Here is a 27,261-nt window from a genome sequence, read left to right as displayed (position 1 = left end):
AGGGAGACCCTTGACTAATAGCTGACCTAGAAATGTCCCGACTTCTGTAAGCCCTAGGGAGGATCTTCCGCTACATCACCCAGGAAACCCTAGAAAAAGCCCCTATCCCTTTAGGCAATTGTGTCCACCCCTATCTGCCAGGGGATGAAGTATATGTTAACAATCTGGACTGACCCTCATACTATTACATTAGCAACTCTCATTGCGGTAAAGGTTGCGAGTATCACCCAGGTAAAGAGAGTGACACCTCCAGAAAAATGGTAGACAACTTGGACTGCAAAGCCTCTTCCTGAGCAGCCACTCCAAGTCACGTTCCAGAAGCAGCAGAGACCTACCTGGGACCTTCAGCCCTGCTCTGGCCAACCACAGAAGCTGGCCAGTCTACGCATGGCAGAAATTTGAGGATCAACTGTCCAGACTGTCTGGATGTATTGTTATCATCCTTTAGCCCTAATCCTCTTTAGTATACCTGTCCTGCTGCCTGCTTCAGGATTGGCCTCGGTAGCACCCGCCAATTGGACTCTGAGTCAAAGAGTCACTTTAGCCCCGACCTATTTAGCCTAAATCAGGATCCCCTTGATTCTTACATGTTCAAGCTAAACCCCTCTTCAATACATTTCTAGAGGCTTACAGATAGAGCCTCAAAAGTCCGCCAACAATTGAACGAGTCATGGGGGTCCTGGTCCAGAATATGGAGCTGGGGATCCTGGCTTCTCCCACTTGCAGGTCCTCTCCTCATGCTCTTCATTGCCCTCTGTTTTGGACCCTGTATGTCTTGTCAAGTTTGTCTCCTCACGCCTAGAATCCATAAAGTTACAAATGATTATGACATCCGGACCATCCTTATACTAGCCCCTAGACCAAGAAAATCAGGAGGTTGATGCCCTATAAGAATTTAAAGGGCATCAAAAAGGAAGGATTGAAGAGGAATTTTCCACTCAAATGGCTAACCTTATAGTCAGTTCTTTGTTCTGCTTCTGTAATTATGCTTGCCACATAGACCGAAGGCAGGGTAACCTTGAAATTAACTAAAGACTCATCCTCCCTTTTGCTTTTTCTGTCTAGATAACAGAGGCATTGCCTAAGTTCCTGTCTGCAAATCTCCCACTTTGTAACTCTTTGTAACTGCCTGTAAGTCATAGTAACTCCAGTGCTTTGTATCTCTTTGTAACTGCCTAAGGACAAATGAACCAATCAGCCCATGCCGACTGGCCAAATGTAACTGCATGGATAAGCCCTATAAAAGCAAAGTTGCATCTGAGCTCAGGGTCCAGATCTTCAGAGCACTAGCTCTTCTGGAATCTGAGTTCTCCAATTCTCCAAGTGGTGCTTGATTTCTCACCGGTCAGATTTTTGCAACATTTCTGCAACAATATAACTAATGAAAATTAATTTACAATTTTTTCCCAGCTTTCTTGAAATAGACAATTAGTTGCTCATATTTACATTGTATAATCCAATGAGTTTTTTTTTCAATTATAGTTGGCATGCAACAATATATTAGTTTGTTGTACAGCATAGTGATTAGCAATCTATAAAACTCACAAATTGATCACCCCTCTAAATCTAGTACCCCTCTTCCCCCTTACACATTTATTACATCGTTGACTATTTTCCTTATGCTACACTTTATATCTCCATGACTATTTTGTCACTATCCATTTGTACTTCTAAATCCCTTTGCCCTTTTTCACCATTCCCCCAAAACCCTCTCCCATCTAGTATCCCTCAAAATATTCTCTCTATCTATGTGTTTGTTTCAGTTTTTGTTGTTTATTTTGTTCTTTAGATTATACATGTATGTGAAATCATGTGGTATTTGTCTTTATCTGATTTATTTCATTCAGCACAATACCTTCTATACCCCTCAAGGCAATATTCTCCCCTTCCTTTATGTCTGCGTGTGTCTTTTAACCTGAAGTGAGTCTCTTGAAGGCAGCATATGTAGGGGCCTTATTTTCTCATCCATTCAGCTACTCTGTCTTTCGGTTGGAGCACTTAATTCTTTTCCATTTGAGGTACTTATTGATAGATATGTAGTTATCACCATTCTTTATTCATGTTTTTAAACATGTTTCTTCTTAAGGAAGTCCCTCCAACATTTCCTATAATACTGGCTTGGTGCTAATGAATTCTTTTAGCTTTTTTTTTCTTTTTTGGTCTGGGAAGCTCTTTATCTGTCCTTTGATCAAATGATAGCTTCGCTAGACTAATTATTCTTGGCTGTAGATTCTGGGTATTCATCACGTCGAATATTTTGTGCCAAGCTCTCTGTCCTACAAAGTTTCTTTTGAATCAGCTGCCAGTCTTATGGGAGCTCCTTTATAGGTAACTAACTGCTTTTCTCTTGCTGCTTTTAAGATTCTCTCTTTGTATTTAAACTTTGGCATTTTAATTATGATGTGTCTTGGTGTGGGCCTCTTTGGGTTCCTCTTTCTTGGGACTCTCTGAGCTTCCTGAGGTTGTATGTCTATTTCCTTCACCAGGTCTGGGAAGTTTTCCATTGTTATTTCTTCAAATAGGTTTTCAACTTCTTGTTCTCCCTCTTCTCCTTCAGGTATCCCCATGACACAGATGTTTTTACATTTAATTTTGTCCCATAGGCTCCTTAAATTATTATTATAGTCTTGGCTTCTTTTTTCTTGCCATTCTGATTGGGTGTCCTTTGCTTTCCTATCTTCTATATCAGTGGTTAAATCCTCTTCTTCATCCACTCTATTGATTCCTTCTAATATACTCTTCATCTCAGATAATGTAGTCTTCATTGCTGACTGGTTCCCTTTTATAATTTTCATTTCTATTTTTATGTTTTTTATGTCTTTGTTAAAGTTCTCACTGAATTCATCTACACTTCTCCTAAGTTCACTAAGCATCTCTATAACCAGTGTTTTGAACTCTGTATCTGTTAGGTTGCTTGACTCCATTACCCCTGGATCTCTGTTCTGTTCTCTCATACAGTTTCTGCTTCTTTGTCTTCCCATTTTGGCTGCCTTTTTGTGTCTGTTTCTATGTACTAAGCAAAGCTCCTAAGTCTCCTTTTCTTATTAATGTGGCCTTGTATAGTAGGTGTCCAGCAGCACAATCTGGAGAGGGGTTCAGCTGCAGGCCAAGTTTAGCCCCAGCCTGTGTTCTTCTGGGGCCACCTGTTAAGATTCAGCAAGCAATCCACAGATGCTGTGCTTAAAGTTTCCTCAAGAAGCCCTGCCAGAAACCAAGGTCAGTTGCCACCAGTGTGGGTCTTGCAGCTACTCAGCATGTGGCACAGAACTTGTCAAGGACACAACTGGATGTGGCTTGGGTAGGGCCGCAAGTTGGGGGAGGTGGAGTTTCAGGGAATCCTCTAAGTGGAGTGACCTCTATTATCCAGTTTGATGATATCTCAGCTATGCCAGCACTGTGTCCGCACACTGGGATGGGGAGGGCTCAACAGAGGAACAATGGATACTTTTGGCACTTCTGCTTGGTAGAAAGCCTCGCCTCCAGCCCTCACTCCAACAACCCAGTGTCCCCTGTAAGTCCCTGGTGCCCCTTGAGCAGCTGACCTGGTGCTGGTACTCAGAGCAAGCAAGTCCATCACCATGAGAGTCCGGTCACAGACTCGGCCCCTTTAGGAGGCATCTGGAGCTGCCAGCTGCCACTGCCGCAGCCTCTGTCCCATTCAGCCATTGGGAACTGGGCAGCCTCATGTTCTCACCCCCTTTCACCTTCTACCATTGCAGGTTTATTAATTAATTCTCTTCCTGTTGCAGAAATGTTGCGAAATCAGACCAGTGAGAAACCAGGCACCACTTGGAGAGTTGGAGAACTCAAGTTTATTATGCCGGCAATCCCAGAAGAGCTAGCGCTCTGAAGATCTGGGCCCCGAGCTTAGGGGAAATTTTGCTTTTATATCCATGCTGTTACAATTGGCATGGACTGATTGGTTGATTTGTCCTCACACAGTTACAGACCATGAAAGTTGCTATGGGTTACAGGCACAGACTGGAGTTGCTATGGGCTAGGGCAGTTACAGAGCATGAGATTTTCAAACAGGAGCTTAGGCAATACAACTGTTATCTAGACAGAACAATCAAAGGGGAGGGTGAGTCTTCAGTTGATTTTGAGATCACTCTGCCTTTCGGCCTATGCAGCAAGCACATTTACAGAAGCAGAACAAAGAGTTGATTACAAGGTTAGACATTTGAGTGGAAAATTCCTCTTCAATCCTTCCTTTTGTTGCCCTTTAAATTCTTATAGGGCATCAATCTCCTGATTTTCTTAGCCTAGAGGCTGGCATAAGAGTGGTCCGGATGTCATAACCATTTGTAACTTTATGGATTCTAGGCGTGAGGAGACAAACTTGACAAGACATACAGGGTCCATAACAGAGGGCAATGAAGAGCATGAGGAGAGGACCTGAAAGTGGGAAAAGCCAGGATCCCCAGCTCCATATTCTGGACCAGGACCCCCATGATTCATTTAATTGTTGGCAGATTAGGGTGGACTCCTTCTATGATAGGATGACCTCAGTGTCTTTGCTGGCAGATCCAGAAACTCCCTAACTAATTTTCCTGCCTAACACTTTTCGAAGAGCCATGAACTCCCTTATTATTAGTACAGGAGGTACAGGAGGTCTCTTCTTTCATGTCTGCTTCCTGCTGAGAAGGGTCGTAGTCCCTGCCTACTGGGGTTTCATGGAGCTCTTTCCTTTTCTGCCTTAATCAGAGTGGGGTCTTGGTTTTCCTGCTGAAGTGCCATCTCAATCCCTAGACAAGGAAAAGAAGATACGAACTGGTTATTTAAATATTAATTTCTATTATTGATTTGCCTATTAAGCACTTAAAGAGTAAAAGAATATTTGGTCTAAAGTCCCCTCCCCTCTCAGTCTCTAAGGGCTCTGTCTGGCCTAACACTAGTTCTGCTAACAATGGGCTGATGACTCTTATCAATAGCCAGAGGATCTAAGTCACTGGTTTGGGGTAATTATCAGGATTTAAGGGAGAAGGCTTTTTTCCAAAGAAAGGAGGGAAGAAAACTGAACTAGATTTACTAAAAAGATTAAGAACTCTGCAAGAGATGTCTCATATCAAGAAGAAGAAGGATTGCCTTATCATGCCAATCATACAGCTCCCTTCTCAATTTCTGGGGAGGCAGGTGTAGGCCCTGTTTCCACAAATCCAATAAAGCCCATGTGAGGCTACCCAGTCTTGGACACTGCCTGGATCCTGTCAGGCTCTAATTAGCTCTGGGAATCTAGCCAACGGATTTCTCTCTGTCCAGTTTCTCCACCACATGCTTTGTTGGGAAGTGGCACTATAATACCGTTGGCCAAGGCAAATTAATTTTCCGACTGACTCCGTGAGATTTCCTCCACCTCTAGCCAGGCACTATTGTCCTATAATAGTACATTTTAAAATCCATTGCCTATCATCAGAGGTGTGTGGGGCTGTTATATTTGGCATTGTCTTGGTGGGAACTAGTTCCGTAGCTTCCCACGGCCACCTATCTCCCACATAGATAGCAGGAAGTAACAGTCAGGGAGTGAGCTATTCCTTCAGCCTTTTGAGAAATAAGTTTTTAGTTGATTGTGGTGATGGTGTAGCCGCCAGCCCCCGAAAGATACATGGACCACCAGAAATCAGTGTTATAGGAAACATGCTCTTTATTCAGCCAGCTGGGTCTGCCAGGGGTACACAGACCCCAAATTAAGCAGCCCCGAAATGTAGAGGTACAGAGTTTTTAAGCCCTAATTCCCATTCCTCATTCTGTCTTAAACACAGAGGTCTATTTTTCTCCTATTCACTACCTGTCAACCCACAGGTCAGGTGTGCAAGCGGGGGTACAGAAGCAGAAAGCTTATTGTTAGAATGTTATGTTCCCATGGGCGATAGCCTATGTTCCCATGGGCAATAGCCAAGCAGTAATTTTCCAGCCAGCACATTCCCCACTGGCCTTAGCAGAAAATCAAATCCTTGATTCTTCATGTGGAATTTGCTCATAGCCTCTATTTTGTAATACTAAAAGTTTAATAGAATTAATTCTCTTCCTTATATATGCAAACAAGAAATCGAGGAAACATGGGCCAAAAGTTAACGAGAAGAGGAGGAGGATTAAAGGTCCAGCTATAGCAGATAGAAGGGTTGTTAGCCATGGGTACCAATTGAACATCCTATGAAACCAGTTATTTGAGTCTAGTCTTTGTTTTTCCCTGGCATCTAAATTTCTCTCTCTAGTCGTAAGCTCTCTCTAATTACTCCAGAGTTATTAGCATAGAGCAACAGGTTTCACCTAGAGCCATACATAATCCATCTTGTTCTAAGAAAAATAAATCTAAACCTCTTCTATTTTGGAAGACTACTTCTGCTAGTGAATCGACTTGAAGTTCTAGCCTGCTGAGCTCAGTAAAGTTTAAGGGAGTTCTCACCTGACATAGTAAGGGGATTTTTGGGTTTAGGCACAACCAGCAATCTTGTCCTATGTCTGGGATGGTCTTATTTAAGACCTTGTGTATTGTCATTAGCAAAGTTATTAATGCTCCTTCTGATTTTGGTTGTGGCTGGTCAAATGCCTGGGCTAAAGAGATAAAAAGGAAGAAACAAAGGGTTATACTTATGTATGCTTGAGTCTTAGTCTTAAGGGCCCATCTTCCCAGCTGTCCACTCTCGTGCTGTCTTCACGTGGGAGTGATGAATCCATGATGGGATGCTGTCTACTTTAACTGCAGTGGGCGTTGTCAGGTAGACAGTGAAGGGTCCTTTCCATTTGGGTTCTAGTCCCTTGGAAGTGAACTTCTGGATTCATACAGAGTCCCCAGGCTGAAATTGATGGGGAAGTCTGTCCACTGGGCTGAGTGGGCAGCACGAACCCGGGACCAAATCTCCCTCTCTATACTTTGAAGGGCCTGTAAAGACTTAAGTAAGACAAGGATACGCACTTCTGCCTTTTTCTCATCTTCTATTTTAGGTACTAAAGGTGGGGATTTTCCAAAGAAAATTTCAAATGGGTTGAATCTATTAATATATGGAGTACACCTGGCTTGGAGAAGAGCAAAGGGGAGAAGTTCTACCCAGGTCCTACCAGTTTCTAATCCTAACTTGTCAATGTCTCTTTTAGGGTCTGATTCATTTGCTCTACTTGGCCCAAACTTTGGGGCCGGTAGGCACAGTGGAGTTTCCATCGCAAATTTAGGTAGCTAGCCAATTGCTGTGATACCTTTGCTACAGAGGCTGTCCCGTCATCCGACACTAAAGTTCCAGGGAGAACAAATGAGGGAGAATTTCTTGTAGTAGTTTCTTAGCAACTACTAAGGCAGTTTCTTTCCTGGTGGGAAAGGCCTCTACCCATCCTGAAAAGGTGTCTATAAAAACAAGTAAATATTCGTAGCCCTCCACAGTTGGGGTTACCTCAGTGAAATCGACTTCCCAGTGGTCCCCCGGATAAGTTTCTCTTTCTCTATGCCTAGGTTCTTCTATCTTCCCCTTCTTTGGATTAACTTGGGCGCAAGCTGGGCATCATGAGGCAATTTCCTCTGCGGTTCTTCTCCCTTCTGGAACATCTTAGTTCGCCCTAGGGATGTGGTCTGGTGTAGCTGGTGGGGGAGAGTCCTTCCAAGGGCCCGTGAGAGCCTGATTTTTCCATCTGGGGTCGTCCACCACCCATGTTGGTTCCTAGTGGCTCCCTTGTCTTGAAAATATATGTTCTCTTCCGCTGTATAGGTTCGAGACAGAGGCAGTTCTAGGTAAGGGACAACAGTCAGTAAATGTGGTGGGGGCCCCATTGGCCTTGTGGCCGCTGTTCTTGTCTCTGCATCGGCTCGTCAGTTTCCCTCAGCCTCAGGACTATTCCCTTTTTGATGACCTTTACAAAGAACAATAGCAAGAGTCTTAGGCATCTATATGGCTTCAAGTAAGGCTAAGATCGCCCCCTTGTTCTTGATGTCCTTCCCAGCTGAAGTCAGAAGCCCTCTTTCCTTGTAGATGGCTCTGTGTACATGTGTAACGGCAAAGGCACATCGGCTGTCAGTGTATATTTGACTGCCTTATCCTTTCCCCATCTTAGTGCCTCAGTGAGGGCAATGAGTCCTGCCTTTTGAGCGGAAGTCCTATGGGGAAGAGCCTGTGACCAGATGGTGCCAGTTAGAGTTACGACCACTGCCCCAGCATACTTCCTTTCTTCCTGCATGAAGCTGCTCCTGTCCGTGAACAGAACTTCATTGGCCACAGGCAGAGGGGAGTCTTTGAGGTCTGGCCCCGAGGAACACACGGCATCAGTGAAATCTATGCAGTCATGAATGGGGGTCTCGGGGTCTGGGTCTGGCAACAGATTGGCTGGGTTGATGACAGTAGCTTCAGATTTTAGCCATACGTTCGGGGTCATCCGGTGCCTCCCTGTTGTTGAACACCTTCTGGGCTATCTCAACAAGTTGGGACAGGTTCGTCCCTGCAAAACCTTCTAATTTTTGCAATTTACACCGGATATCAAGGGCTGCCTGAGTAGCAAAGGCTATGTTAATCACCTGCTGGTTCTCAAGGGCCTCAGGGGGTGTATACCCAGTACGCCTCGTTCAAGAAATGCTCCAGGGGATTCCTGAGGTCCCTCCTTGTATAACTTCAGTTATCTCAGAAAGATTAGTTGGCTGACGAGCAGCCATCTTAATTCCCCCAATTAGAATCTGGTGGTACCGATCTAATGCCGTTCTCCCTGCCTGAGAATTGTGTCCTCAGTCTGGGCAGGTGGAGGGAAATTCCTCCTCAATCTGTTCCCCTGCTCCCTCAACTCTCCTCCCTCCCGCAGCTATCTTTTGTGTTTTAGTCCGAATGAGTCTGCGCTCTTCTGAGGTCAAGGGGATAACTAAAAGCTGTTGGCAATTGTCCCAGGTGGGGCGGTGAGTCTGAAAGACACTCTCTAAGAGTCCCATTAACGCTTGGGGTTTCTCAGAGAAAGGCGGATTCTGTGCCTTCCAGTTGTATAGGTCACTAGTTGAGAAAGGCACGTAAACCATAAAGGGCCTGTCTGTGTGATGCCCCTGGGGTGGTGCTTCTCTCAAGGGAAGAATGGCCGGGGTGGTGGTATCGGCTGGTGCCCTGCCCAGAGCAGGAGCAGGAGGCCCATAAGGGTTACCTGCTCACGTCCAGGGAGGTGAGGCGGTGCTATTGGGCCTCTGTTGTCCTGGATTATAGGGTGGGGGAAGGTCATTGTCCTCCAGTGGAGATTGGAGGACTGAGGGACTGGGCTGTTTTGGAGTTTCAGTTGCTGCATGTTTAGGGGTACCCACAACTAAGACTCACACCCCTAGAGAGAGGGCACACTGGCGGAGCCAAGGAGGGGGGTTCTGAACCAGATTTAACCATTGATCAATGTAGAGAAACTAATCAGGGTGTCCCGGGTCTCCTGTACAATCTTCCAAACATTCCTCACTAAACTCTTGTCAAAAGAACCCTTCGGAGACTAGTTTAATCAAAAGACAGCCACTCAACTTTACACAATGTTTTTAGTCTGCCTGGAGAAAACTTTATGCCATAGTCAGCTCCTTCTACAAACCCTTCTTTGAAATGTCGCAGGAGACAACCCAAGGGTGTCTTCTGTGAACTCAGGCTTCCCCCTATCACTTGCACAGAAAACATAAAACAGACACTCAGACAAGAACAATCACTCAGACAAGAACAATCAGACACTCAGACAAGAACAATTACTGGGGTATAGGTGGACCCAGAGAAGTCTGCCACCTACAACCTAGACAAGACCAGAGACAATAAACAGAACCCAACAACAGGGCACAACAGGAGGCGGCGTCCTGCGGACTGGCCATGGTCCAGGAGATATGACTGCGCCCAGTCTCTCCACGGACCCCCACTGACCGGTCAACAGAAACAGGAAGGTACCTTTTATCCAGTCACCGAGGCCTCGGAGATTCTAGATTCCTGTCGGGACCAGGAACAAAGAGTGTGTCCTAAAGGTTGCGTCCTTGACGATTGTACTGACCTGTCACAGTATTCAAGGGCCCTGGAACGTCTCAGGTTGGCCACCCCTTTGAATCCGTAACAGGGACAGCAACCGCTTCAGAGGCCCGTCCGGTCTTAGATCCCCGGGCCACTCCCTGAGATTTCGCTGGGGCCTCCAAATGTTGTAGCCGCCAGCCCCTGAAATACACACGGACCACCAGAAATCAGTGAGTTATAGGAAATATGCTCTTTATTCAGCCAGCTGGGTCTGCCAGGGGTACGTGGACCCCAAATTAAGCAGCCCCAAAATGTAGAGGTACAGGGTTTTTAAGCCCTAAATCCCATTCCTCATTCTGTCCTAAACTCAAAGGTCTATTTTTCTCCTATTCACTACCTGTCAACCCACAGGTCAGGTGTGCAAGCAGGAGTACAGAAGCAGAAAACTTATTGTTAGAATGTTATGTTCCCATGGGCGATAGCCTATGTTCCCATGGGCAATAGCCAAGCAGTAATTTTCCAGCCAGCACAGTGAGGAGGGTAGGGGTTCAATTACTTCCTTGTAGAAGGACTTATAAACCTGAAAGGCTCAAACTAGAAGGTCTGGTACATGACCTCTGATACAAATTTGAACATAGGGATTTAGCCCCGTCCCATCAATGCTATGTGTTAGTACTTCCCTGGACTTCCAACAGGGTTCAAGGAGTTGGTTATGATTAGTTGTAATGGATTGCACTTATGTGTGGTGCAGTTAGCATTGGAGAGATGCCCATGGGAGTAGGTAGCTCTAGTATCTAGTAAAAATTCAGTTTTTCCTTCCTGCCATGTCGAGGGTGACCAGAGGCTCCACTGTTGTGATCATGGTGGATTTCTCTAGAACTGGAGCTTGCAAGCGCTTGGGCCTCCATTGTTGGAGGAGAAAGCAGCCCCTTCATGAGAGGCTTGCTATGTGGGGCAAGGGCTTATGAGGTCCACCTCTCCCCGGCTTCCCAGGCTTGAATGGACATTCACCCTTCCAGTGCCCTTCCTTCTGCAGTTTGCACATTGATTATGCGCCAGTCCTGATGATGCTACTCATGGCTGATCAAGATCGAGGCCCTACAGGTCTACAAGGTTATTGCCTAGGTTCACCTCAAGATGGTCCCTGTATTATGGCAGCTAAAATTTGTGCCTTTTTGTACTCTACTTCCTTCTTTGCCCTGTCCCAGTTATTGGACACCTTAAAGACCTCTGGCACCAAGGCAGCCTGTGGGGTTTAGGTCTAGGCCCCAACTTTTGGAGCTTCCTTTGAATATTATGAAATGTATAGCCAGGATTGTCTGGCTCTCAGACTTTGGGCCACTATTAGTATATTCTCTTAAAGCCCCAGAAAACTGGTTAAGGCAACGTAAAACACAGAAATCATTTTGGTGAAATACGGACTCCTTGTTTACTCAGAAAACTTCCAGAACACCCAAAACTTTCCATAACATCAATAGCAAACCAATAGTCTAAGAAACATTAAAACACAATTCTAATTTTGCATTGGGTTACTTTTGGAATTTAAATTTCCAATCTTGTTTAGCTTAATCCCATAAAATTTCCTCTCAGGATTTCTCCTCACAAACCTTCTATCACTTTCCTCATTCTTTCAGTTTGCTTCTTCTCACTCATTCAGAAATAACCAACTTTAAGATAAACATCTTTCCTTCAATTCCCTTCAAAATAAATCTCCATACTTTATACCTTCTGTTACCAAAAACATATTTTCCTTTCTATCATAATTAGAATTCTTAACTGAACTACCATACTACACATAACACAGACAAATATAGATCAGAGGTCATGCACATACTCTTATTTCCCTATCATCAGTATTTGTAACTCCCCTGAGGATGCATATCTGGTTTCCTCAGGGAGCGATGAAATAGATGGGGTCCCGAGAGAACTCGTTTCCCCCTCAGAGTCTGAGAGTGAAGGGAGAGAAAATTCCTGATTACCAAGATCTTTGGGAAGACGCTCCTATCAGTGGGCCAGCTAATAAGTCTGGGTCTTGGTGAAGGAGCATAGAAGCTGAACTTTTACTGGTGTAGCAGTGTTGGCTTGCCCAGGCTTGCCATTATACCAAGCCACTGGATTAACTTGTTGGTCAATGTTTTCTGGTATATTAGCTGATTCTTGAAGCATTAAAAGACTGGGGGGTCTACACCTGAGTTGTAATATCACTCTTAATTTAGTTAAAATATCCCATCCTAACGAGGGAGCTGTGCAGCTTGGAACTATTAAAAACTCCTGCTGAAAGATCTAATCTTCAAATTGGCAGGTCAGTGGTGGAGTAAAATGGTTGACTTTGCCTTCTCCTATTCCTATGATAATCGTAGTTCATGAGGAGGGTTTTCTTGCAAATGCAGGGAAAACAGAATAGGTTGTCCCTGTATCTAAAAGAAATTGAATTTTCTTACCCATTACGTCCAGAGTTATCTGGGGTTCCTCGGTAGTGATGACCACATTCCTGGAAAGAGGATGGCCCTGGGCCTCTTCAGTCACACAGTTCCCGGACCTGGGCTATGAGGGTGTTGGCTGGCCGCCTTCCTCTCTGGAAGTGTGGACAGTCAACTCTCCAATGGCAGGGATTAGTACCGGTTTCTTTGAATGTGCGGCAGGGGCTTGGGGGCTTTTCGGTACAGTCCTTTGCCCAATGTCCTACTTTCTTGCATTTGAAGCAAGAACTCAATGTCTCCTTATTCCCCAGTCTCTTAAGAGATGCTTGTAGGGTACCAAGGGCCTGGCCAATTCCGACAGCCATAATCCTGGCTTATTGTTTTTCTTTATTATGTTCTCTTTTTCTCTCTTCAAGATCTTGAGTGTTATAGGCCATGAAAGCCATATATAGTAATTGATTTTGGTTAGTTTGTGGCCCCATTTGCAGCTTTTGAAGCTTGCGTCTGATATCAAGGGCTGACTGTCTAATAAAATGCTGGCCTAACAAAGCTAACCCTGCAGGGGAAGTGGGGTCTATATTGTATACCTCTTAAAGGATTCTCTGGCCAGGTTCTCATCTTTTTCTTGAGTAATGGTTCTAAGCTTCTTATAGTCCACAGCTTTTGTATTCCTTTTTTTTTTCATTTTGCCCATGAGGGCCTCTAGAAATTTGGTGCATCTGGCCATTCCCTCTTGGGTATTATAATTCCAATCAGGATCAGCTAATGGTACTACCTCTGTTCTACGGGCATAGCTCTGGGGTTCCTAACAAAGGCCTCATCTGCTTCCTGATGGGCCGCTGTTAGAAGGCGGTCCTTTTCAATGATTGTACAGCAGGTGGCTAAAATAAATTGGATATCTTTTGCTGACTCTTCTTTGTCCTTTCCCGAGTTGGTCGGGCCACTCAAGCTCACAAAGAGTACGAAGTTTTCCTGGGGTCAACTTGAGCCCATAATCCCCTGAGAAGCCTTTTTTTAAAAAAATTTTCAACATACAATTTAAGACTGTTCGCTGAGAGGAACCTCCCCCCATATTTACCTTAAGGAGCTTCTTAATGGAGGGGGAAAATAGACCTTAAAATTTCAAGAAAATAATTTGACAGAGAGCCCCCATGTCAAAAAAGCCATTGGAGATAGACAATTCTTAAGCCGAATCAGTAGTTAATTGCCCCCCACCCGTGTATCCTACCCTGTTTCGGTGACACAAAGACAAACAAGGGTGGGTGCCTCCTCCTGAGGAGAGATGACTCAGGTGCTCATCTGGCTGTATCCTGAAGGAGTTGGGGTGACTCTTGGCCGTAGCGGACTCTACTTTGTGACTTACGATCAGATGCTGCTAGTCCAATGCCACCCTGGATCGTATGCCATACACCATGGAGCTGCAGATGAGCCCACTTGAACTCCATAGCCTTTGAGGGACCTTACAGGTACCCAACAGTGGAGCCACAAATTCATACTTGACCGAGTCAAGTGGGCCAGGCCACTGATACACTCACTTATTCACACACCAGGTTAAAACATTGCCTCCTCACTTTTTGGAAGGCCCTGACCTTTGTCTTTCCCCCTGAGAAGACCCTGACCTGTGTTTTCTAACTGGAGACTTGGAGGTGTTCAAGCTCCTCTTCCATCCGGAGACAGGACCTGACTAGGGTACTGAGCCCCGGTGCATTACCTTATCCTATAACCATTCCTGGTGAGTTGGTCCATCAATCCTATGAGTTCGGTGAGGGGCTCAGCCAGATTGAGGGCTCGGCTGTCCAGAGAGTCGGATTCTGGTCCAAAAGCGAACCCAGAATGTCACCAGGTGGCACGCCTCCTCGTTCGTCTCGGAGCCCCTCTGCTCCAGCCTGGCCGAGCCACCAGTCCAGCGGCTCAAAGGGCCAGCGTGGTTGGAATCTTGCTGGGGCCTCCAGAAATGTTGCGGAATCAGACCAGCAAGAAACCAAGCACCACTTGGAGAGTTGGAGAACTCAGGTTTATTACGGCTGCAATCCCAGAAGAGCTAGTGCGCTGAAGATCCAGGCCCGAGCTTAGGGGCAGTTTTGCTTTAACATCCGTGCTGTTACAGTTGGCATGGACTGATTGGTTGATTTGTCCTCAGATGGGGAGTTGCTATGAGTTACAGGCTCACGCAGGAGTTGCAGAGCATGAGATTTTCAAACAGGAACTTAGGCGATACATCTGTTATCTAGACAGAACAATCAAAGGGGAGGGTGAGTCTTCAGTTGATTTCAAGATCACTCTGCCCTTCCGCCTATGCCACAAGCATGTCTACAGGAGCAGAACAAAGAGTTGATTACAGGGTTAGCCATCGGAGTGGAAGATTCCTCTTCATCTCTAGTTGTAGTATTTCTGTTGTCTACATCACAGGCAACTTTGCTTGCTGTTTGCTCCGTGTTTCTGTCACAAATTTGATGTGATCGCAAGAGGGATGAACAAAGCCTCTATCATCTACGCCATTTTTTTTCCCTCTCGCATTATAAATTCTAGAATAGTTCTGTTTTCTTGCTTTGGTTTGCTTAGCAATACTCTTGTCATCCATATGTTAGATCTTTGTTGTCTCTTATTAATATTGGTCACTTTTCTCAAAACTTCTCTCTTTCTTCACTTCTTTTTTATCTTTAAGACGTTCTTTCTTTTCACCTTATATTTCTCTTTTACCATTGTCTATTGTATTTATTCCTTCTTGTGTTCATTTTGGTTTAGACTTTATTTTGTGTTGATTTTTTTTCTTTTATTTGAACAAGCCCAATCCCATCTGATCTCGGAAGCTAAGCAGGGTCAGGCCTGGTTAGTAACTGAGGGACAAAAAAAGTTATAAGGCATATAAAAAACAAATAGCAAAATGACAAGTCTCTCATTATCAGTAATTACTTCAAGTGTAAATGGGTTAAACTCTCCAATCAAAGCACAGAGATTGGTAGAATGATTAAAAACATGATTCAATCATATGTCATCTACAAGAGATCTGCTTTAGGTTTAAAGACACCAATAGATTGAAAAGGAAAGAATGGAAAAACACTCCATGAAAATAGTAACCAAAAGGGAACAGACAAAACAGATTTTAAATCAAAAGGTTACAAGAGACAAAGAAAAACATCATGAATTAATAAAAGGGTCAAAACAACAAGAAGACACAATTACTGTTGTAAACATTTACATACCTAATAACAGACCATCAAAATACATGAAGCAAAAACTGACAAAATCAAAGAGAGAAATACCTCTATAATAATTTGAGATTTCAAGTCTACGGCCATACTACCCTGAACAAGCCCAATCCCGTCTGATCTCGGAAGGTAAGCAGGGTCAGGCCTGGTTAGTATCTGGATGGGAGACCACCTAGAAATACCAGGTGCCGTAGGCGAAAAAAATAAAAATTTTTAAAAAATAAGGGATTCTAAACTGACAAGGTCCTTGCAATCCGTAAGGTCAACCAAGAGTTGCCTCACCTAAAAAAAATGTAAAAAGTAATAATAATAATGATAATAATAATTTGAGATTTTAGTACTTGACCCTCAATAATGGGTAGAAGAACATCCAGACAAGACAAGTGAGGAAATAGGGTACTTAACACAATAAACCAATAAATTTGGTTAATAAATACAAAAACAACACAATAAACCAAGTTATAAATCTAAAAGACATATAAAGAACACTCCATCCAATAAAAAAAGCATATATATTTTTTGTAAATGAGGATGGGATATTTTCTAGGATAGACCATCTGATAGGCCACAAATTAAGTCTCAGTTGGTATTTAAAAATGGATAACATATAAAGTATCATCTCTGACCACAACAGGATGAAGTTAGAAATCAATAAGAAAGAAAACTGAAAAACACACAAAATTGTGGAAACTAAACTACGTTTTTAAACAAGCAGATCAAAGAAAAACACACAAGGGAAATTACAAAATACAAAGGAAGCAAAAACATAACATACTAAAACTTTTGAGACACAGCAAAATGATGCTAAGGGGGAGATTTATAACTAAAAACGCTTACATTAAAAAACAAATCTCCTTGGGCAGGAGCAACAAAAGCAAAAAAAATGAGAATACAAACCAGAAAGTTTTATCACAGCAAAAGAAACCATCAACAAAATGAAAAGGCAACCAACTGAATGGGAGAAGATATTTACAAATGATATATTGAATAAAGGGTTAATATTCAATAAATATAAAGAACTCATACAACAGAACATCAAAAAAAAAAGCAACCAATTAAAACATGGGCAGAGGACCTGAACAGACATTTCACCAAAGAAGACATACAGATGGCCAACATACACATGAAAAGATACACAATATCACTAAACAGGGAAATGCAAATCAAAACCGCAATGAGGTATCACCTCACATCTGTCAGATGGCTATTATCAAATGACAACAAATAACAAGTGTTGACAGGACATGGAGAAAAGGCAACCTTCGTGCATCGTTGGTGGGATTGTAAATTGGTGCAATTGCTATGGAATACAGTATAGAGGTTCCTCAAAAAATTAAAAATAGAACTACCGTACAACCCAGCAATTCCATTTCTAGTATTTATCTGAAAAAAATGAAAACACTAATTCGAAAAAATATATGCAGTCCTCCATTTATTGCAGCCAAGATATGGTATAGCCAGGATATGGAAGCAATCTAAGTGTCCATTGATAGTGGAATGGATAAAGAAAAATTGGTATATGTATATACAATGGAATATTACTTAGCCATAAAAAAATAATGAAATTTTGCCATTTGCAACAACATGGATGGATCTAGAGGGTATTACGCTGAGTGAAATAAGTCAGACAGAGAAAGACAAATACTGTATGATTTTACTTGTATTTGGAATCTAAAAAACAAAACAAACAACCAAAGCAGAAACAGACTCAGAGACACAGTGAACAAATTGATGATTGCCAGAAGGGATGAGTGAAAAAAGGTAAAGGAGATTAAGAGGTATAAACTTCTGGGTATAAAATAAACAAGTCACAAAGATGTAATGTACAGCATAGGGAATATAGTCAATAATATAATAACTTTGTACAGTGATATATGGTTATTAGACTTATGGTGATCATTTCGTAAGGTACATAATGTCAAATCACTATGTTGTACACCTGAAACTAATAGTGTTAAGGATGGAAAATTTTCAAGTGAGCCAACTAGCTAAGTCAGCTACAGGGAAGAAATATCTTTAGATACCAGAAGTTGTCCCACTTGCTTGGGTGTGGTTTAGGAGGTGTATTGTATAAGATATGAAGATGGCCAATGTCTACTTCTTTAATCCACTTACTTGTTAACCAAGGTGTGGTACTAGGTGATGTATTGTGCTAATGGCCAACTTCTGCTTCTGTAATCTGCTTGCTTGCTCTAGGCTTTATAACTGTCTCACTCTCAAACCCCAGGGCTGATCTCCTCTAACCCTGCATGGTAGAGAGTCAGTCGCCTGCCGGCGGCTAATAAAGGCTCATAATTAATCTCAATTGGCTCCCTGGGTCTTAGAATCCTTCGCGCCATAACAATATAATATTATATGTAAATTATACTTTAATTTTAAGAAAATCTTGGCTTTTTTTCCTTATCTTGGTTTTTTCTCTTTGCTTTCTCTAGTCTCTGCCTTCCCCCTTCTTTAATAAACTTTCCTTTTCACTCTACAAAAAAAGATCTTAAGTCAATAACCTAAGTAAAGTTAACTAAGGAACTTAAGGAACTAGAAAAAGAGGAACAAATTAAACCCAAAGTAGAAGAAAGGAGGAAATAATATAGATTATAGTAGAGATAAATAAAATAGAGAAGATAAAGACAATAGAGAAAATCAATAAACCCAAAAGTTGATTCTTTGAAAAGATCAACAAAATTGACAAACCGTTAGTTAGATGGACCAAAAAAAAAGAGAAACCTCAACTTACTAAAATCAGAAATGAAAATGGGGACATTACTTCCAGTTCTACAGATCGCAAAAAGATTCTGAGAGTACTATCAACAATTGTACTCCAATAAATTGGGTAACTTAAATGAAATGGGCAAATTCCGAGAAACACAAAACCTACCAAGAATAAAGCACAGAGAAATAGATTTGAATAGACAGCTAACTAGAAAGAAGATTTCATTAGTAACCAAAAATCTACCAACAAAGAAAAGCCCTGTACGTGATGGCTTTACTGGCGAATTCTACCAAATATTTAACAAATAACTAGTAGCAACCTTTTTCAAACTTTTCCAAAAAATTAAAGAGGTGAGATACTTTCGAACTCATTTTACAAGGGCAGGATTACCATGATACTAAAGCCAAAGACACTACAAGGGAAAACTACAGACCAATATGTTCCTTATGAACAGTGATGCAACAATTCTCAACAAAATACTAGCAAACAGAATTCAGCAATTTATTAAAAAGATTATACAAAAGACCAAGTGGGATTTATTCGTGGCATGCATGTATGGTAAAACATGAAAATTGATCAATACACTGTATCAACAAAATGAAGGGAATAAACACACAAGCATCTCAATGTAAAAAAAGGCATTGATGTAATTCGAATTCCTTTCAAGTTAAAAAATACTCAACAAACTAGAAGGAAACTACCTCAACATAATAAAAGGAGTCTTCTGAACTATATCCCCCTCTACTTAAAAACGAGTTTGGATTTTCTGAGCACACACCAGCTAGTTGGGGATAGGCAACTGGGGAAGGGAGAGAAGAGAGGAAGGTAGAGAGGGAGCCAGGCCAAGATGAAAAATGACCAGTGCTCTCACAACAGAACAACGAAGGGGTGCTGAGTGCTCACCACAGTTCATCGACCCTCTGCGCCCTAGCCAACCTCCCTCACACACACACACCCCCCACGTCCACCTTAGGAAGATGCATCTTGGTCCTGCTTATAGGCTCTAAGCGGTGTCCATGCAGGCCAGCCTATCCTCTGAGAACCACAGCCTTCAGGGGCCATACCTCTGAGCTGGCCAAGAGCGAGGTTGCCTCCCAAGAGCGAGGTTGCCTCCCAAGAGCGGAGGTGCGGGAGCCCTGGTGGTAGACTTGTCTGTTTCCTCGGAGAGGTCCTCTCCGACTTCTAGGCCAACACTTTCATGGGCTGGGGGAGTGGATCTGAGGCCCTGAGAGGGGACCAGGACTGCTGCGGATCACAGAAGACCACAAGTCTGCCTCGTTCGCGTCTGCCGGGGTTCTCCCGTGGAATTGCCGGGGAAGGGGTGGCGAACATTCCGCTGGAGGTGGACAGTGCACCCACGTTGGGCAGCGCAGAAGCGAGAAAGGCTGAGAGGGGCGGGGGAGGGGCGGGGTGGGGTCAGGCATTTGACTCCGCCCCTTCGTGCTGGGATCAGCCTGCTGTCCGGTGCTGCTCTTTCAGTCTGGGCTGCTCGCAGCTGTCGCTTCCCGGCTGCGGGATGTCACCGCCTCCACCCGAATGCGCCGCCCTCGGCGTCCGGGGCGCTCGCATTCCTGGCCCGGTGGTTCGGTCCGGGCTCCCGCTGCGGCTGCTACTGCTGCTGCTTTGGGCGGCCGCAGCTACCCAAGGCCACCCGAGGAACGTACCCCGCATCTCCACTGTCTGGAAAGGTAGGTGGAGCCGCGCGGCCGGAGGGGCGCGGGAGCCCACGCCGCGCGGGGCGGGTGCGGAGTGTGTGGCACAGGAGCGAATGCGTAAGCGTAGCTCTGCGGGTCCCGCGCGATCCTCACAGGGAGCGTGCGGGTCTGGATGAGTGCGAGTGTGCAGTCTGGCTCACCGGAGCTGCTGAAATGCTGCGGGGAGCGAGCGGAGGTGCCGGAGCCCTGGCTAAGTAGCTCCAAGTCTGCCCGCAGCCGAGAGCCATAGCGCAGGGGCGCAGGGGAGGGGAGCGGGCCCCTCTCTCCGCCCAAGGCGCTCTTCGTCCACTAGCACCGGGGCCTCTGTGGAGGACCCTTACTCCCGCCAGGACCCTTTCCCACGTTCTCCTTCCTGAGCTGCGGGCTCCGCTGTCACGCGGGGCGCAGGCTGGGCCAGAGAGGGGGGCGCGGACCCCTTGCCGCCGCCGCCGCCGCCGCACTCTGGCTGCGGGAACAAAGACCCCGCTGCCTAACCCCCGCCCCCGCCTCGGCCCCGAGCATGGGCCGGGTAAAGGGTCGGGTACCCTATGGAGAGCTGGGACTTAGTGCGGTGCGGAGGCTTGGGGCACCTGGGCGCTGCCTCTGCAGTGCCGGCACCGGCCGCTCCCCCCCTTGTCCGCACGTGGCAGTTTTCACCAGGAATAGGTGCTAGCTTGGGGGACAGTGCCTGTTTGGCGGGGCGTGGCCATTAGGACCCCCCCTCAGGCGGTAGATGTGGGACGGGGGTGCAGCTTTTAGGCCACAGTGGTATGTGAACCTGAAGGACCCGAGTTTTCCCCAGGAGCACCTCAGTTTCGACCCCTGTACAATGGATCAGAAAGCCGGCGAGTTGGGGTTCGAGGCTTTTTGCCCTGGGGGACTGAGTTCCTCTACACTGCGTTGCACACAAATGCTTACCGTCCCCAGGACAACTGGGTTCTCTCCCCAAATTTGCAGGGTTTGCGGCCCCCTGCTGTGGTGGTGGACACGCGATGATGGTTGGGGGGACTCGTCAAGTCTGGCCCTGCCAGGCACCCTTTGATGCCTGAGGTGGTTTGCAGGGATTTCCAGAGCCTGAGCATTATCTGGGGCAGGTATTCTTAGCAGAGAGAGCGGGAGGAAACCCACACAAAACTAGTGGCCTGAACTGCAGCTGCAGCAGAGGGAATGTGACTCCTCCAAGGTCACTGGGCAATGTGTAAGCCTGCGATCGGATGCTGCTGGCTCAGTTTGGGCTGCTCGCAGCTGTCGCTCCCCGGCTGCGGGATGTCACCGCCTCCACCCGAATGCGCCTCCCTCGGCGTCCGGGGCGCTTGCATGCCTGGCCTGGTGGTTCGGTCCCGGCTCCCGCTGCGGCTGCTACTGCTTCTGCTTTGGGCAGCCGCAGCTACCCAAGGCCACCCGAGGAGCGGACCCCGCATCTCCACCGTCTGGAAAGGCAGGTGGCGCCGCGTGGCTCTCAGGATACCAGGCCGTCTTCGCGGGGATACAGGTCTCAGTGGATGTGAGTGTAACAGCTTTGAGTAAGGCCCTAAAAGCCTTTGTTTGGAAGCCTGGGAAAGACTCCCAGGGGCTTTGCTGCTGCTTCAAGACTGTAAATCTCTGGCTTATATGTGTCCAATTCTGTGATTCCTCAGGGGACTTCTTGGATTTGGCTGTGCCTTAGCTTCCCTCAGGGGAAGACCTCTTCAAGGTGTTTTTCTCTAAGATGAGAGGCGCCACGTCATTTTTTTTTTCTCTCAGCCTCCTCCCAGCGATCTCGCTCCGCCCCAGTTGGAGTAATCATGGTGAAGGGGTGACAGAAATGTACCTCCCCTCAGGCCTCCATAAGACCCTGCAGTGGCCCAGGAAATGCTTTACTCAGCAGCTATGTATAGCGCTGGCAGAGGGTGTTCCTCGGGAACTCTCGGTTTGAGTCAGGGAGTGCATCTGTCCTGTAATTTTCCAAGGGGAGAGATGAAAATATGAATTTGGAAAGTATCTGAGCTGAGATTCTGGAGCTATGCCTGTGCCTTCCTGTTCTTCCTCCTGAAATCTGTTCTCCCACCTCCAGGTGGCTTCCTGTTTGAAGGGCTCTCTGATGATGAGGATGACTTTCACCCAGTAAGTGGTCTGGCTGCTTACTGGCCTCCCCACCATTTGGGGAACATGGTGCCAAGGATGCGCCCCTCCCTGGGACCTGGTGTGTCCAAGCTGGGAGGTGGTCACAGGCCCTTTGGTGGCCAAGTCCGTGTCATAACTATTGCTTTCTGAACCTGGCAGCTTGGGGAGTCTCCCCAAGAACTGTACCTGGAGCGGGGGCGGTGTTACCTGGGACCGTCACAGGGCCACTTCCCTGATTCTGGGTGCCTCCCTTCTCCAGAGCGCCAGGTCCACGCCCTCTAGCAGCACACCCAGCTCCCGCCCAGCCTCCCTGGGGTACAGTGGAGCTGCCGGACCTCGGCCCATCACCCAGAGCGAGCTGGCCACTGCCCTGGCCCTGGCCAGCACTCCGGAGAGCAGCTCTCACACACCGACTCCTGGCACCCAGGTATGGAGAGAGGGCGGGAGAGGCTCCCCGGCGGTAGAATGGGTTTGCCCCTGCTGACCCTGCTGCTGGGTCTGGTTTGAGCTGAGCTCTGCCTGGTTCCTGGTGGGTTCCTCTCTGCGGCTGGGCTGGGGCGATTTCCCCCTCACTTGCCTTTAGGGCTCAGAAGTCTGGAGTGCAGCACAGTCCCGACTGATTCCTCCTCCTGGTAGTTCAGGAGGCTCTTCCCTCACATAAAGTGCTCTTCCTCATCCCTGACAGGGCCCGGGCCTCACCGGCTTACGTATTCCCAGTGATGGTCACTGCAACTCCCAAGGCCGTCGCTTCCAGTGCTGGGGTCCTAGGCTAGGTCGGGGTCTGATTCCATTTCCCTGGAGCGGAAGAGAATGGAGCCGTCGTCTCATGCAGGCCCCTGTTGGGACACAGTAGTTGGGCACGCCGGGGACACCGTGGGGGTGATGTGATGGCAGCGGGTGTGTGCTGGGAGACTGAGATGGCTCTGAGAGTAGCCCTGACCACTGTTTTGTCTCTAGGGCCATTCCTCGGGGACCTCACCAATGTCCTCCGGTGTCCAGTCAGGGACGCCCATCACCAATGATCTCTTCAGCCAAGCCCTACAGCATGCCCTGCAGGCCTCTGGGCAGCCCAGCCTTCAGGTCAGTCTTCTCTACTCCTGGCGTTTATGCGGCTTTCCCGGTTAGGTTACCTTGGATACCGAGCTTTTTTCCTGCTCTCTGGAGGGCCTTTCCACTGGGAATGCTGGGTCATGGCAGTGGAACAGGAGGACGCTCCCAGCAAGGGCAGTTGTCCCTTCCACTCCTGCATCCAGTGACCATGGCCCGACCCCACCGACCTCCCGGCTTGGATACCTACGGCAGTTTTGGTCAGTTCATGCATTCCATGACCATTGACTGAGCACTGAAGATGTATATACCGGGCCTGGGTCCAGGACCTGGGGTAGAGACAAGCCATCTTCATCCCTGCCACAGAGGGGCTCAGGCAGTTAGTTACTGCACTGGGAGAGCAAGAGGGTGAGAAGCCCTGCCCAGGCTTGACGTGAGGGCCTAGGTCAGGCAAAACTTTTCTGAGGAAGGGTTATTTAAGCTGATTGTCAAAAGAATTAGCTAGAGGTTATCTAGGCAGGGAAGAGGGTGTTTGGGGTGGAGGGATGGTATCCAGGCAGAGGCAACTACTTGTTTGAGCGAGTGTGTGGAGGTACCTGACATACTCAGAACTACAAGGCCCGAAGGCGGTGTCCTTGTGGATAAGATCCTGAGATGGAGTCAAGACTACAAGAGAGGCTGAGGGTTTCGAGAACAAATTTTGAAAGTTTATCCAATAAAAAAAAGGAAAATTTTAATATAAGGTCAAAAGAAAAGGCACAAATTACTCGATGTCTAAAGTTCAAAAGATTAAATTACTTTTCTCCTGCTATATGTATAGACACACCCACACGCACGTACAGGCACACGTGTAGGAACAGGCCTTGAGGAGGAGCCTGAGTGTGGGGGCCTGAAGTACCTAGGTAAAGAGATTAGACTTGATCCAGCAGTCATAGGGAGCCATGGAAGGTTTTAAGCAGAGAGCGACACCATCCGGTCACCTTAGCAGCTAAGTGGAAGACCCACGGGGTCAGGTTTAATTGCAGGTCTCTGTGCACAGCTGTCTGCTTCACTGTTTGCTTTGCTCTTCACAGTAAACCTGGGGGTGAGCGTCATGTCTGGAACTTGCTCAGGGTCAATAAGCCAGTAAGTGGTAGAGATAGGGCTGAAGCCTGTGTGATTTTGTCTACGCCATATGGCCCAGGTGGGCAGTGGGGAATGAGAGCCGGGCCTGTGGACAGCTTTTCTTTTCCGTTCCTTTATCTTGCCCAGCTAGAAACCTATTCACCCTCCTCTCCAGCTCTGGAGCTTTCACTGGCTCCACTGTAAACTGAGCCTGAGTTGGTTTGTGTGGGTTTTTAAAGCCCTTCATATCCTCACTTGCTTGCCTGCTTCCCTGAATTTGTGTTTTTTCCCCACTGCCTTCTCTTTTCAACATTATGAGGCCTACCCTAGAAGGAAGCCCCTGCAGGTCAGTTTTCAAGTTTCTACTGACCAGTCTGTCACATCCCTTCAGACTTAGAGCCAACCTTTATCTCTTAGCCACTTTTGGAATGGGCAGAAAACCTCCCCTTTTCCACTGCTGTTCTCGAAATGGTCAAGCTTTTCAGTGACTCCCTGATGAGTATTTATAGGAATTTCTATTCTCATGTCTGTTAAATGCCTTATTACTTACCTCTGCTTCTTTCTACATGATGCTAATACCATGGAAACTTTGTGGCTGCCAATAGTTGGTCCTCACCACCTTATATTTGGGAGTTCATGAGAAGTTCACCTAGTATAATATTCTGCTCATGCTGCCGTAAAAAAATAACTAGAAAGAAAATTGCCAAGGACTAAGTAGGTTAAACAACAGAAATTTATTTCTCACAATCCTAGAGACTGGAAAGTCCAAGATCAAGATCCAACAGAGTTTAGTTTCTGTTAAGGACTCAATTCCTGGTTTGCAGATGGCTGCCTTTTTGCTGGATTCTCACCTGGCCTTGCCTTGGTACGTGTTTTTGGAGAGAGCAAGAGAGATCTCTTTCTCTTTTTTTCTATAAGCACCCTCATCCTATTGTATTGGGGACCCACCCTCATGCCTTCATTTAACCTAAATTTTATCCTAAAAGCTATATCTCCAAACAGTAATTTTGGAGTATAGGACTCAACATATGAATTTGGGGGGCATAATTCAGTTCATAACACCCAGTTTCATTATAAACGTTGTCCTTGGGTTTTTGGTTTTGTCCCCATTTCATTGTTGTTGCTTTCTTTAAGGTGTACACTTTATTAAACTGGTCTCAACTCAGTGTCCAGGTAAGCCCTGGCTGCCTCTCTACTTCGGCCCACTCCCAGGGAGACCAAAACCTCCATACATCTCAAGTTGGGGGGAAAAAAAGGGTGCCATGATTGTTGACCATTCAAAATAAAACAAAAAGAACAAGTATTAAGATAAAGATTTTTTTAAACATGGGTTACATAATTTATACAAAAGCAACACTATCACCATCCCCTGTGTGAACCTGGGTGAGGGCTAGCCCTTCTTAGGAAAAAGTAGGGTGGCTTTTGGGCAGGCAAAGGACTTCATGTAACAATACATGTCATGATATTTGGAATGACTATTTTAAAAAAGAATAACATACAATTAAAGTCTTCAGCCGCATTGTAGAATTTTGGGGATGCTCGCTCAACCAGCTGTTGTCACCTTCACTGTTTCTATTTTTAAATCTGGAGTCAAGCACCATATAAAGCCATGCCAAGCTCACCTTGTTTTATTTGCGAGTTAGGGTCTATCAAGAAAGGGTGTAACCAACTAAGTAACAATCCACCCAGAAACATTTTCAGTGGGCAGTGGAGGGGCCGGACTCATCATACTCCTGCTTGCTGATCCACATCTGCTGGAAGGTAGACAGCAAGGCCAGAATGGAGCTGCCAACTCACAGAGAGTACTTGCACTCACAGAGCACAATGATCTTCATCATGCTGGAAGCCAGGGCAGTCATCTGCACCCTGTCGGCAATGCTGGATACATGTTGATCCCACCAGACAGCTGCATGTTGGCATAGAGGTCCTTGTGGATGTCAACATCACACTTTATGATGGAGTTGAAGGTAGTTTTATGGATGCTATAGGATTCCTTGCCCAATAAGGAAGGATGGAAGAGGGCCTTGGGGTGGCAGAACCACTCATTGCTAATGGTGATTAACTGATCGTCAGGCAGCTCATAGTTCTTCTCCAGGGAGGAGCCGGAGGCCACTGCTTGAAGTCCAGGGTGACCTAGCACAGCTTCTCCTTGATGTCACACACCATTTCCCACTCAGCTGTGGTGATGAAGCTGTATTCATGCTCCATGAGGATCTTCATGAGGTAGTCCCATCAGGTTCTGGCCAGCCAGGTCTAGATGCAGGATGACGTGGGGGAGGGTATACCCTCATAGACGGGCACAGTGTGGGTGATCCCATTACTGAAGTCTATCACGATGCCAGTGGTATGGCCAGAGGCGTACAGGGACAGCATGGCCTGGATGGCCGTATACATGGCTGGGGTGTTGAAGGTCTCAAACATAATCTGCATCATCTTCTCATGGTAGACCTTGGGGTTTAGAGGAACCTTGGTCACCAACATGGAGCACTCCTCAAGGGCCACAAGCAGTTCATTGTCGAAAGGTGGTGCCAGATCTTCATGTCATCCCAGTTGGTGACGATGCTGTGCTCAATGGAGTACTTTAGGATCAAGATGCCCCTCTCACTCTGGGCCTCATTGCCCACGTAAGAATCCTTCTGGCTCATGCCCGTCATCACACCCTAGTGCCAGGGAAGATGACCTGGGCGGCATCCTTGCCCATGAAGCCAGCCTTGCATATGCCAGAGCCATCTACCATGAGCGCAGTGATATCGTCATCCATGGTGGTATAGACTGGAGATGACAGTGGAGAAATAAAAACAAGAGGCCTGTGTTGGCTGGTGGATGCAGTCTCAGCAGTCTGCTCTATCTGTTTTTAAGTGGGAATCCAGAGAGATTAAAAAATACCTTGTCTCATTATGCCGAGTGAAATAAGCCAGTCATACCAAAAAAATGTATATACTGTATGATTCCATTGGCACAGAATACTTAGCTAAAATCATAGCGACAGAAAGTGTAATGGTAGTTGCCAAAGGTTGGGGGGATGGTAGAATGGAGAGTTATTGTTTAATGGGCAAAGAG

General features: G+C 46.1%; 1 long non-coding RNA gene, 1 other non-coding gene and 1 pseudogene across 4 annotated transcripts; 1 reads left to right on the top strand and 2 right to left on the bottom strand.

Annotated features, from left to right (window-relative positions):
• Positions 1–4,163: 4,163 nt before the first annotated feature.
• On the bottom strand, positions 4,164–20,012 carry LOC120597859 (uncharacterized). Of its 3 annotated transcripts, XR_005651457.1 has the most exons (4): positions 19,318–20,012; positions 12,359–15,174; positions 9,961–10,118; positions 4,164–4,745 (listed from the first exon to the last, which is right to left on the bottom strand). It is a non-coding gene; the product is annotated as an uncharacterized LOC120597859 (long non-coding RNA). The 3 variants fall into 3 exon arrangements; XR_005651459.1 differs by lacking the exon at positions 12,359–15,174 and having other exon boundaries at positions 19,318–19,961; XR_005651458.1 differs by lacking the exon at positions 19,318–20,012 and having other exon boundaries at positions 12,359–15,639.
• LOC120598019 (5S ribosomal RNA) lies at positions 15,625–15,743 on the top strand. The gene has a single exon (XR_005651490.1). It is a non-coding gene; the product is annotated as a 5S ribosomal RNA (ribosomal RNA).
• A 5,838-nt stretch (positions 20,013–25,850) lies between the features above and the next one.
• On the bottom strand, positions 25,851–26,962 carry LOC120597824 (actin, cytoplasmic 1-like; annotated as a pseudogene).
• Positions 26,963–27,261: the final 299 nt, after the last annotated feature.

Source organism: Pteropus medius, unplaced genomic scaffold (assembly GCF_902729225.1).
Source record: "Pteropus medius unplaced genomic scaffold, Ma_sr-lr_union100, whole genome shotgun sequence".
In the NCBI taxonomy this organism is placed as follows: domain Eukaryota; kingdom Metazoa; phylum Chordata; class Mammalia; order Chiroptera; family Pteropodidae; genus Pteropus; species Pteropus medius.
The sequence above is the reverse complement of the archived record's forward strand: the minus strand, read 5'-3'. Positions and strand labels throughout refer to the sequence as shown.